The sequence below is a fragment of the Acomys russatus genome, chromosome 15, assembly GCF_903995435.1.
Source record: "Acomys russatus chromosome 15, mAcoRus1.1, whole genome shotgun sequence".
In the NCBI taxonomy this organism is placed as follows: domain Eukaryota; kingdom Metazoa; phylum Chordata; class Mammalia; order Rodentia; family Muridae; genus Acomys; species Acomys russatus.
Genome location: NC_067151.1, coordinates 54,873,241 through 54,884,416, shown reverse-complemented (window position 1 = coordinate 54,884,416; position 11,176 = coordinate 54,873,241). Strand labels below are relative to the sequence as shown.

At 38.6% G+C, this 11,176-nt stretch overlaps 1 pseudogene; it reads right to left on the bottom strand.

The window, feature by feature from the left end:
- Nucleotides 1-1,432: 1,432 nt before the first annotated feature.
- On the bottom strand, nt 1,433-2,312 carry LOC127198936 (40S ribosomal protein SA-like; annotated as a pseudogene).
- Between the last annotated feature and the right edge of the window lie 8,864 nt (nt 2,313-11,176).

Below are 11,176 nucleotides of genomic sequence, written 5' to 3'. Positions count from 1 at the left end.
CCACACAACCAAACAACCCAATTGTGAAATGGGGCTTGGAACATAACAGAGAATTCTCAACAAAGGAATATCAAATGGCCGAGAAACACTTAAAGAAATTCTTGCCCTCGTTAGTCATCAGAGAAATGCAAATCAAAACGACACTGAGATTCCATCTTACACCCATCAGAATGGCTAAGATCAAAAACTCAAATGACACCACATGTTGGCAAAGATGTGGAAAGAGAGGAACACTCCTTCATTGCTGGTGGGAATGCAAACTAGTACAACCACTTTGGAAAGCTATCTGGCGCTTTCTCAGAAAAATGGGAATAGGGCTTCCTCAAGACCCAGCTATTCCACTCCTTGGAATATACCCAGAAAATGCCCTACCACACAACAGGGACATATGCTCAACCATGTTCATAGCTGCTTTATACATAATAGCCAGAACATGGAAACAGCCTAAGTGTCCCTCAGTAGAAGAATGGACTAAGAAACTGTGGTACATTTACACTATGGAATACTACTCAGCTATTAAAAACAAGGAATTCCTGAAATTTGTGGACAAATGGATTGATCTAGAAATTATCATAATGAGTGAGTTCACCCAGAAGCAAAAAGAGACAAACGGTATATACTCACTTATATCAAAACACTAGTCCAAGGGATACGTACCATGAAAAACTTTACTTTCCAAGAAAGTGGGTCAGAGGAGAGGACAACCTACTGAGACTTTAGGCGAGAGTAGCATGGAAGAATAGGGAAATAGTAGGACCCACAGGGTCCTGGAAACCTACAAGAAGAACTTTATGACAGGCAGATCTGGGTCCTGGGGTCCTCCTCAAACTAAGGCACCAGCCAAGGAGAATATAGGCAGTAAGCTTCGAACCCCTACCAAGACCTAGCCGACGAACATGATATTCTCCACCGTTGAGTGGAGAGTGAGATCTGACTCTCACACGAACCCTGGTGTCCCTTTTCTGAGCATGTCTGCTGGACGGGGAGGCCTGGCGGCACTCACAGGAAGGATAGCAACTTACCAAGAAGAGACTTGATATTATAAGGGCATATATAGGGGGAGGAGGTCTCCCTCAGTCACAGACATAGGGGAGGGGAGAAGGGGGGAAGTGGGAGGGAGGGAAGAATGGGAGGAAACAGGGGAAGGGCTAACAATAGAGATGTAATATGAATAAATTAATTAAAAAGTAACAAAAAAATAAAAAAAATAAAAAGTTACTAAAATTTAATAATGAAGAGACAGTATTGTTGCTTAAGTTTGTGATTTGGCAATTTTTCTCATTTATCTATCATCTATCTATCTATCTATCTATCTATCTATCTATCTATCTATCTCCCTATCTACTTATTTATTTTTTAGTTCTTTTCCTTTGGCTTTTAAGAACTTTATTTTCCTTCCATTTTCCCTTTGCTCAGGTGTCTGTAGAGCAACTCAGGACCAGTCAGTGGTGGCTCCAACTCACTCGTTAGCCTGCACTGTGGGAGATGCTGACCTCATTGACCAGCTGGGTGCTCCAGTCCTCAGTAGGGAACTTCTGGATGGGCACAGAGGGCACCTGCACACCCTCAGACCAGTCTGCCACCTCTGGCTGTGCAGCGGTGAACTCAGGAGCTGGCGCAGTCCATTCGCCCTGGAATTCCTCCTCGGTCGCATCCTTCTCAGAGTAACCTGCTCCTCCTTCTCAATCTCCTCTGGGGCTCTGTAGTTTAAAGATCATGCATAACCTCCCATGGGTGTTCCTGGGAGATAATGCCACGCATGCAGCCTACTTCACAGGCTAGCATCTACCACATAAGATCCACTGAGTAAGCTCTCTTGTTGTTCCATGGGATGGCAATGTACACAAAGCACAAGAGAGAATCCATGTTGTACAGAGCGATGGTGGGCATGTTGACAGAAGAGCCTTCTGTGAAGACCTGGTGGTCATTCCTGGGGTCAGTCACTACTAGAAGTCGTGGCTATCTTAAGGCTGCTTGGATCTGCTTGGTGAAGGTGCCAGGTGTTAAGCAGCCAGCAATGGGAGTGGCTCCAGTGGCAGCAGCAAACGTCAGCACAGCTCCCTGGCCAGTGTTCTTGGAGGAGTGACATTGACGTCAGTGGGACTCTCAATCACAACAATAACCCAAGCTGCAAGCAACAGCTTCTCCCAAGTCCTCTTCAGATTTATGGTGTAGACATCATCACTCTTCCTTTTGTAGATGTACTGCTCCATCTGAAAGTCAAGGTTGGGGCCAACTAAGTGGGTTCCTGCAGCAATGAATTTGAGGACATCCTCCTCCTTCATCTGCCATACATCAAGGGCTCCGGACATTGTGTAAGCTTCCCTTTAAGTTACAATGGGAATAAAAAAACATTGCCATCTACTTTTGAGTTCTTGATCACATTCTACCCTTTATCAATATTTAGGAATCGTCCATTAGAAACATGAAAGATACTGAAGACTGCCTATATATACAAAGCATTTTTTCCCTAGGTTTTAAAATAATCTTTAGGTTTAGCATGTGTTTTTTCCATAGCATCTTAATACACATGTATTCATACTCTTTACCCATTTGTCTCGTCTTCCACTGATCCTGCACTCTAATTTTTGTAAATTCAAGCCAGTAATTTCTAAGATTGGTATCTAAATGGTACTTAAATGGCTTTAGGGAAGTAACTACTGGTGAGAATCAGCAAAGAAAATAATGGGTATAAAATATTTGTTGTTTACAGAGACTCTCTATTACAGAGAATTTTATTTTACTTCTTCCTTACAAATCTTTTACTCTCCTTTGGCAAAGTTTGAGGTAATTAAAGAGAAGAGAGTCTAGAAAATATTTTTTAAACAATCAAAACTCTTATTAGGCTCTTGCTGCCAGCTCAGGATCTCAGTGACTTGGGAGGCCAAGGTGATAGAGTTGTTTTAAACAGTAAAGTAAAACCCAGTCTCAACAAAATACCATACTGAACACCATTACTTCTTATCTCAAAACAAACACACATTCTTAGGACTTTCTACATATAGTCCAACATTAATTAACACGTACAAGTTGAAATAACAAATGTTGATGAATGAGGCCATTATCTAAGTATATTTGGACTTATCAAACAAAATAAAATACACTAAACAAGAGATCACATATTATTCTTTCTTACTTGAGGTTGGGATCTCTGAGACGGAGATACCAGAACATTAAATGACTCATTAAGACCCATGTCCTGCCTCCTCAGGCAGCTGTCTTTTTCTTGTCCCCTTACATGATGGCTGGTAAGGTTGGAACCCCTCAGGCATCTTGTGTTAGGACACTAAAAACATGAGCTCTTAATCACTTCCCCAGTGGCTCCGGCTCCAGTCTCCTGATACCAATATACAGGTGGAGAGGATTTGAAGTTATGAAATAGTGATGACATAGCCCTTGAGTTATAGCACAGGTACTTTAAGTGTACAATATTTCCATCATGTTCACTTTCATACTTACAAAAACTTCCATGGCATTTCCTAGGTGTGAGGCTTAATAAATCCACTGAACCAAACCTTGTACTAATGTAGAAAAGCCAGCACAGTTTGCTGAGGTGGTCAGCAGATTCTCTCTGTTTAGAATATCATGGGTGAATTTCAAAGAAGATTTGTGATTAGCATGCTATCCAGATGAGGGATAAAAGAAAGAAAGTGAACAAGATACAAGGGTCTAGCTTGGTAATAAAACTATTGATAGATATGTAGGGACGTAAATTTCATCGTTAACACCAAGTACGCATATAGAAAATGAAGGTAGAAGGAAGGTGGTAGAGATGCAGGAAGGAAGGGAGAGAAAAAGAGATAGAGAATCCAGTGGTGTTCTAAACTGAAGAAAAGATGAAGCTGTTAGGAGTAATGTCAAAAAGTTTATCACTATTATCATATTTTCTAGTGACAAAATACAAACGCTAGAAGTTGTATATAATAAATGTATGGTGTGGTGAAAGATGTTTCCAATCAAGGTTTTTGGTGCTGGTCGGTTTATTTCTGACTGTTGTAAAATGTGAAATGAAAACAAAGAATAGAGGAAAAGGTTGTTTAGTAAAAAGGAACTGCAGTTTGGTTTGGAAAATGCCTACCTCTCCAGCTGTTATATGACTACAAATTAAGAAGTATTTTCTGAACCAACATCAGGCCTCTACTAAAAAGGAATGTCAAGAGACGCCCCTTGAGCGCATGAGTGCAGCATCTTTCTGAATTACTAGAAAGATCAATGAGCAGCTTTCAGTGTCATATCCAGGCACACAAGAGGCAGGGTTGCCACCTGAAATCTAATAAAGTTAACCCCAGGGAGATGACCAGGAAGTCACAAGGTGACTATACAAAGTGAAGCAATCATATTGGACTGCCCTTAAACAGTTCTAACATGGGTAAACCAATCAAATTAAAATGTTTTGCCTCTCAATAAGCAAAACCAAAAGCATGCACGGAGGTTCAGAGAGCCAATGAAGTGTGTTCTTAGGTGTGTCATCTACTGAGGGAAACTTCATCACCTTCCAGTTATTCCAGCTGCTGTGAACCAGTGGTGCAAAGTTTGGTTCCGACCCCCATCCACAATGCATTCTCAGGACATCCGTATGCCTACGGCAATGTCAAAAAAGACCTGCACTGTAGATTCTACTACAAGTGTCCTAATCAAAGATAATTCAATGAGTCAGAATTTTCCTCTCTTCTTTCTTTCTCCCCTTTTCTTCTTCTATTTTTGTTTTATTTTTATTTTTTCCACTGTCCATCTATCCTTATTTATTAACCACTTTCTTTTCAAAAGATATTACACCCTGAATGTCTATGTCCCATTTAAATTCAGATTTTGGCTGCACTGTTCTCAAAGTGAACATTAGAAGGGAGCCTTTGGGTGGGGTTGAATTACGGATGTGTGTTTTTCTTCCAGAGATATAAGAGCTGAAAATCTGTCCTCATTCTCAGGCCATGATATGCTGGTAGAGTAAGACAACCTTTAATTAAGGAGTGGAGCAGAGTGAAAAATAATTCTCAGGGCTTCCATTTTCATGAATGAATTGATGTTGATCTCACAGACAGGTCAGGTCTCACAATGTCAGGTTGTTAAATGGAAAGCCATCCATATTCTTAGTCTCTGCTACACTTACCAGCTATGATATCACTATGGGATACTTGTCAGGATGCCAGTGCCTATTGTTTGAACGTTTAGGTGCCAGAATTGTAAACCAAATAAACTTCTTTATTTACAAGGATGCTCAGTCTCAGGTATTTTGTTATATAACAATACCCAATGGATCAAAAGGGGAGAGATTAGGTCAGGAAGGTAGATCCTTCAGGAACAGAGTTAATACCTACTTGGGATGCCCCAGAGAGGTAGGACACCCTTCTATCCACTGAGTACTCAGGAAGGAGGAGTACTTTTGAGGCTGGAGAGGTGTCTCATTAGTGAAGAGCATTTATCGTTCTTTCAGAGGAGGATCCAGGTTCTGTTTTCAGGTTCCACTCACAACAGTCTGTAGCTCAAGTTCCAAGGTATCTGAAGCCCTCTTCTGATGAACGTGGTGGTTTCCATGTGCTTCTCTTCTACTGCATGAGTAAATTGATAAATTTGAAAAGATGAGAGAATTGGCAAAATGTATTGTTCCAAGGTGTGCGCAGAGACATCTTGAGATCCACATAGATTTCACTCTTGAAAGTCTCTGAGTATTTCCTACAGCTCCAGCTTTAACGGAAGTTTCTGGTGTCTCCATGCACTGCCTGACTAACTCAAGATCCAGTTACAGCATGTCATTATAGTACATTCTGCACAATGACAGTAGAGTTCTGTGAGCCTGACATTTTCATTTCTTTCCACAGCAGATGTCAAAAGATGTTATAAAATCAGGGTGAAATAAGGTTGGTGATGTCGAATCAGATTTTAGAGATTAGGTTGTGGGCTAACCAATTGGTACACATGATCCATTTGTAAGTAACTATAATTACTTAAGGATTAAATGGAAATAGTAGTTCTTTAATTTATGGATAGAAGCTCTTTTAAAATTACTACAAAGTTTTAGAATGTTAACAATTATTAAGTTATGTCTATACAACTTATAAAACTTAACTGTAAGAGGTTACATTTTGTTTTCTGGGGACGCTGTATAAAATATCCCTGTAATACAAGAGTCCTATGAACTGAAAAAGTTTGCAATGCTGAGCTACTTGCTATTTATTTTATTATTATTATTATTTACTAAAATGCTGTTTTAAATTGGTTTGGTTCTAGGAGGTATTGCTCATAGGAAAATGTTACAATGAAATTCCAAAGGAAACAAAATTTATTTGGGGGAGTAAACTTGTGATCACAGTCTAAACCATTTCTGACTTGTTTATTATCCATAGAACTGGAGAACAATACTCAGTTTGGAGGCATTACAACGGGTACCAAATAAAAAAAGAAGTGAGGTTATTTTGGTTTCAGAAACACTTAAAATATAGTTCTAGAACACTTTGGATTTGACAAAACCAAATGATATTGCCAAAGCACTCCAGTCTCCGCATGTTAGGTTCTCCTATGCTGGTAGAGAAATTTAATTCTTATGTTACTCTTAGCTCATCAGAATTGTTGATGAATACTACCACAGCATGTGATCTCCAAAGATATTAGAAAAATTCATGTCTAGAAATTCTAGTTTCATCAGCCACTCTTGGATTACTCTCATTTAAACTTGAAATTCACATTTTTTCCTCTATATCAAGTGGGGAGATAATTTAAAATTGTACTTGAGTTTGTTACAGTTCAGAAACCAAACGGGAGCCAGGCAGTGGTGGCGCACGCCTTTAATCCCAGCACTCAGGAGGCAGATGCAGGTGGATCGCTGTGAGTTTGAGGCCAGCCTGGTCTACAAAGTTAGTCTAGGACAGCCAAGGCTACACAGAGATACCCTGTCTTGAAAAATAAAAAACAAACAAATAAACAAACAAAAACAAAAAACAAACAAACAAACAAAAAACCAGAAACCAAGTCGAGGTGACTTGCTAGAGAAACACTGTGTATTTTCCGTCTTAAGAGCCATTTCAAAGCATGGCTGACTTAAGTTGCCCTTAATATCCAAAACATGATTTTGATAAATAACAAGCTAAACAGAAGTAACATATTGTAGATGTACTATAGACAGATACAAATATTTTCCTTCTGGAATACAACATTGATGAGTAAGGTTAAACTTAAAGCAATAAGTTCAAGCAATCTCATTTACAGTCAGCAACTATCCAAATGAAAATAATGTGACACTGCGATACACAGAGATAATGAAAGAGCATCTTGATATTTACTGGATTAATCATATGATGATTGCCACATTTAGAATGTAAGGAGTGGCCCTATATAGATATTACTCAGGGCTGTCCCTGTGCAGGCCATGAAGTTTTCAATATGGAGAGAAATTGAGAAGAACTTAGTTAAAGAAGAACCCAGTAGCCATAAGAGCACTGCTTACATTATCATATGTTCTACAAGCTGTCAAACAGTTTCTCAGTTGATAGAGAAACAGTCTTCGCATCTGGTTTACTCAGGCAATTAAGTTTTATTCCTTCTCAAGTCTCTGATGGGGTTGAAGACCAGATAGTTTAAGTTTACAATTAAGCTTAGTTGTCTAGGGGGGAAGTTATTCTCAGATCTAGATAGAAGTTTTAAGTTGATAGAGATGAGATATGATAGATATTGATTTACATTCAGAATTTTAGACCCACCAAGATAGGAAAAATGTTTTCTTCAAGACTGCCAAATACAATTAACCAAAACACTATAAATGTAATATAACATAATTCCTGATTGCTACATGGTTCTTCTTGTATGTAGTTTTTTGTATTTATGTGTAAAAATAAAAATAAATAAGAAGGGGAAAACAAAAGAAACAGGCTTTGCATCAGTATTTGCGGACACCATTCAGGATAGCCAAGTTGTGCACTTATTATTGCATATAGAGGGAATTTATTAACAGTAAAATGAATGATGCTCCTTTACCTTGCTTTTGTCCAAATGCCCTATCCCAGAACCCGTGATGACAATTCACTGATGCCCAGAGAGCCGAAGGGAGCTAAGGAGACCAAGAAGGACACACTACTATCTTCATCCTTATAGTGGAAACACCAGTGGGCTTTTCCTCACATTTCATTGGCCAGAGCAAGTAACATGGTTGACAGCACCTATGAAAAATTAGAAACCACAGTCCTGCCAGGAGTTCTGAAACAAAAAGAGAATTCAGACAAATAGCTCTTAGGACTGCAGTGTTGGGACTCTGCCTTAGGTATGCTGGATGAGATATATGATGTCCAGCACAGAACTTATACTTTCAGTGACTTGTGCTGGAGCCCTCAGTGAAGCTCTGGAAGGCATCTGTCAGTATTCAAGTTTTAGCAAAGGCAGTGGAACGCTGTGTGTGATGAGCCAGGGCTTGCCTCACTAATGTTTCAGTGGGCTGAATTCTCCATGGAAAAGAGCTTCTGTGGTCTGACGGATCTTATAAACCAAGGCCTGGGGTCAGAATCAGAATAAGATAATGACGTACCATGGAGCCAATTGATGGATGGCTATAGCTTTATATTCTTTATTCCAAGTTGTCAACTGGACGCTGATTTGATCAAGACTAAGTGACGAAAATTAATCCAAACGATCAGGCTTCTGTACTTGGAAAGCTGATTTGATGTTTAGATATGCATGCTCTTTGCATGTATTTTCTTTTCCCTTCTTTACATTTTTCTCTTGTTCTTGCTCCATGGTCTTAGGATGCTGCATGGTCAGAGTCAGGACTAAGAGACATTTTATTGAAGGAGGAAGCATACTTTATACAAATGTTGACTTGCTCCCATATTAAGAACAAACTTTTTTTTAATGCATTGCTAGGCTTTTCAACAAAAATGTTTATGAGTAATAAAAAGTAAAGCGTTCATCCTGAGATATGCATACATAAAATATGTTTTAGAATTTGAATATTACATTGAATCTTTAAAAGATTGATTATGTTTATTTGTGTGTATTTGTGTGAGTCCGTGCAGCTATGCATTCTGCATAATTGTAAGAGACCACAAAGGCCAGAAGATACATTCCCCTGGAACTGGAGCTCTAAATGGTCCTGAGCTATCCTATGAGTTCTGCGAACTGAATCCAAGTCCACTGCAAGAGCAGCAATTGCCCTTGACCCCTGAGCAATCTCTCCAGAATCATTAATACACCTTAAAATCATCAATATTATAGTATCCTAACATTCTAACTTATTTTGCAATTCTTTTATTTTTAAGCATATAGATATAGATATATAATATATTAGTGCTTTATCTGCATGTATGCCTGCATGCCAGAAGAGTGCATCAGAACACATTATAGATGGTTGTGAGCCACTACGTGGTTGCAGGGAATTGAACTCAGGACCTCTGGAAGAGCAGGTGGCACTCTTAAAGGCTGATGCACCTTTTCTGCAGTCTAGAGTGTTGCTCAGTACGGTCACAACTATTTCTAACTGCTGTCTGTAGAGTTATAACAGGACAAGAAGATGAAATATGTGTTAAGCACAGACCAGCACAAGTAGTTGTCTGTAGCATATAGCTTATCTTTGCTTGATTTAAAAGACATCTGATATTGTGATAGGTTAGAACAGCAGCCTATCGAAAATGATGAGGGATTAGAGATCACCCTGCACCACGTGCAGAGCACAATATCAGTGCAGGGGCAACTCAGCTTTGGTGCACCATATGAGAACTCTTCCAGATTTCCTCATTCTTTTCTGCTCACGTTCACCCTTGTTAAGTGCACTGTTCCTTTTATTTTGAAATGTAATTTTACCCGAGGAAATACCCTGACAGCATCAACAACATTGGGTAAGCCTTTGGGTAAAATTGATGATAGTTTGCTCCCGTATTAGATATTCTAGGTTCAATTTCAGTGTCACAAAGAAAAAGAAATATATTAAAGTGTTTCTTAATATTCTTTATCTGAGTGCTGGGGATGGAACACAGTGCATGCTAGGCAAATGTTCAACTACTGAAATGCAGCCCCAGTCTAAAATTAAAATATAATAATAAATACATGATTAAAGTAGACATACTATTGCATCTGTAACACAAAATAATCAAGGAGTTTTTAATAGAATGTATTCCTTTAACCAGCCATTAATATGGCTGCTGTATTGATATCTTTATTGAACTCTTATTTGATAGATTTTTCAAAACAACATGTTATTTTCCATGACTGAGTCTCTGTTTTCTGATAATTCCCAGAAATAATTTGTCTCTCTTCTAATTTATTTCTCCCTTTCCCCCGGCATCTCCTTTAAATCAGTATATTCCCCAGTTGATAGCTTCCTTTCTGTGAGCCACTGTGCCAATATTTCAGTATTAAATTTATAGATCTCTAGCCCAATACAGACCTTGCTCACTAGGTGGACTGAGCTCACTCTGAGTTGTTTATTTCCCTTGGCCCTACCAATGAAAGGAGGTATCACTTCAAAAGCCTGACAATTCATCAGCTACATCTAACTTTCACAGTCCCACAAAACAAAAGGCAAACCCACGCTGTAACTCAGTCATCACTTCCTGACTCTTCAGCGTTTGCCTAAATGCCCTATGGGGCCACCTACCACGACCCTTTCTATCTCTCTAAATTTACCTATGCAATCCCCTCTACTATTCAGAACCTAAAGTCTCCTTAAGTCTACTTTTATTCATAGTTTGTAATCTGTATATTTTATAAATTTTCTAATTGAACCATCATCTGGCAAGATATTTAAAAAGAAATGATCAATCTATTTTTAAAATTATTTCTATAAGGATTTTACTGAGTGTATACACATTTAATATCTATAAGGCTTCTTCATTTATTTCTTAACATAGTGTGTTTAAGAAAATATTTTAACTTTACAATTTGGAATAAGTGTGCTTCATTTCTCTCTTACATTTTGATATAAAACTTTTAATCATCACAGTGAAGCTTTCTGCATTAAAGAAAGCTTTTAGAATAGTTTGATATTGACTACTGTTTTCTCATGTCCCGTTGTTAATGGAGTAGCCTTAGCATGATAAAGTATCATGACACTGTGTATCTTGTCCTTGTATCTACAAATATCCATATGTTTTCTACACTTTTGTAAAGAAGCTATTGTCTCCAGATCTCTGACCATAAGTATAGCCAGTAGCTCGTAACAGCAAAGAAAAGCCATTGCTTTTATGAGCAATTACAAAAA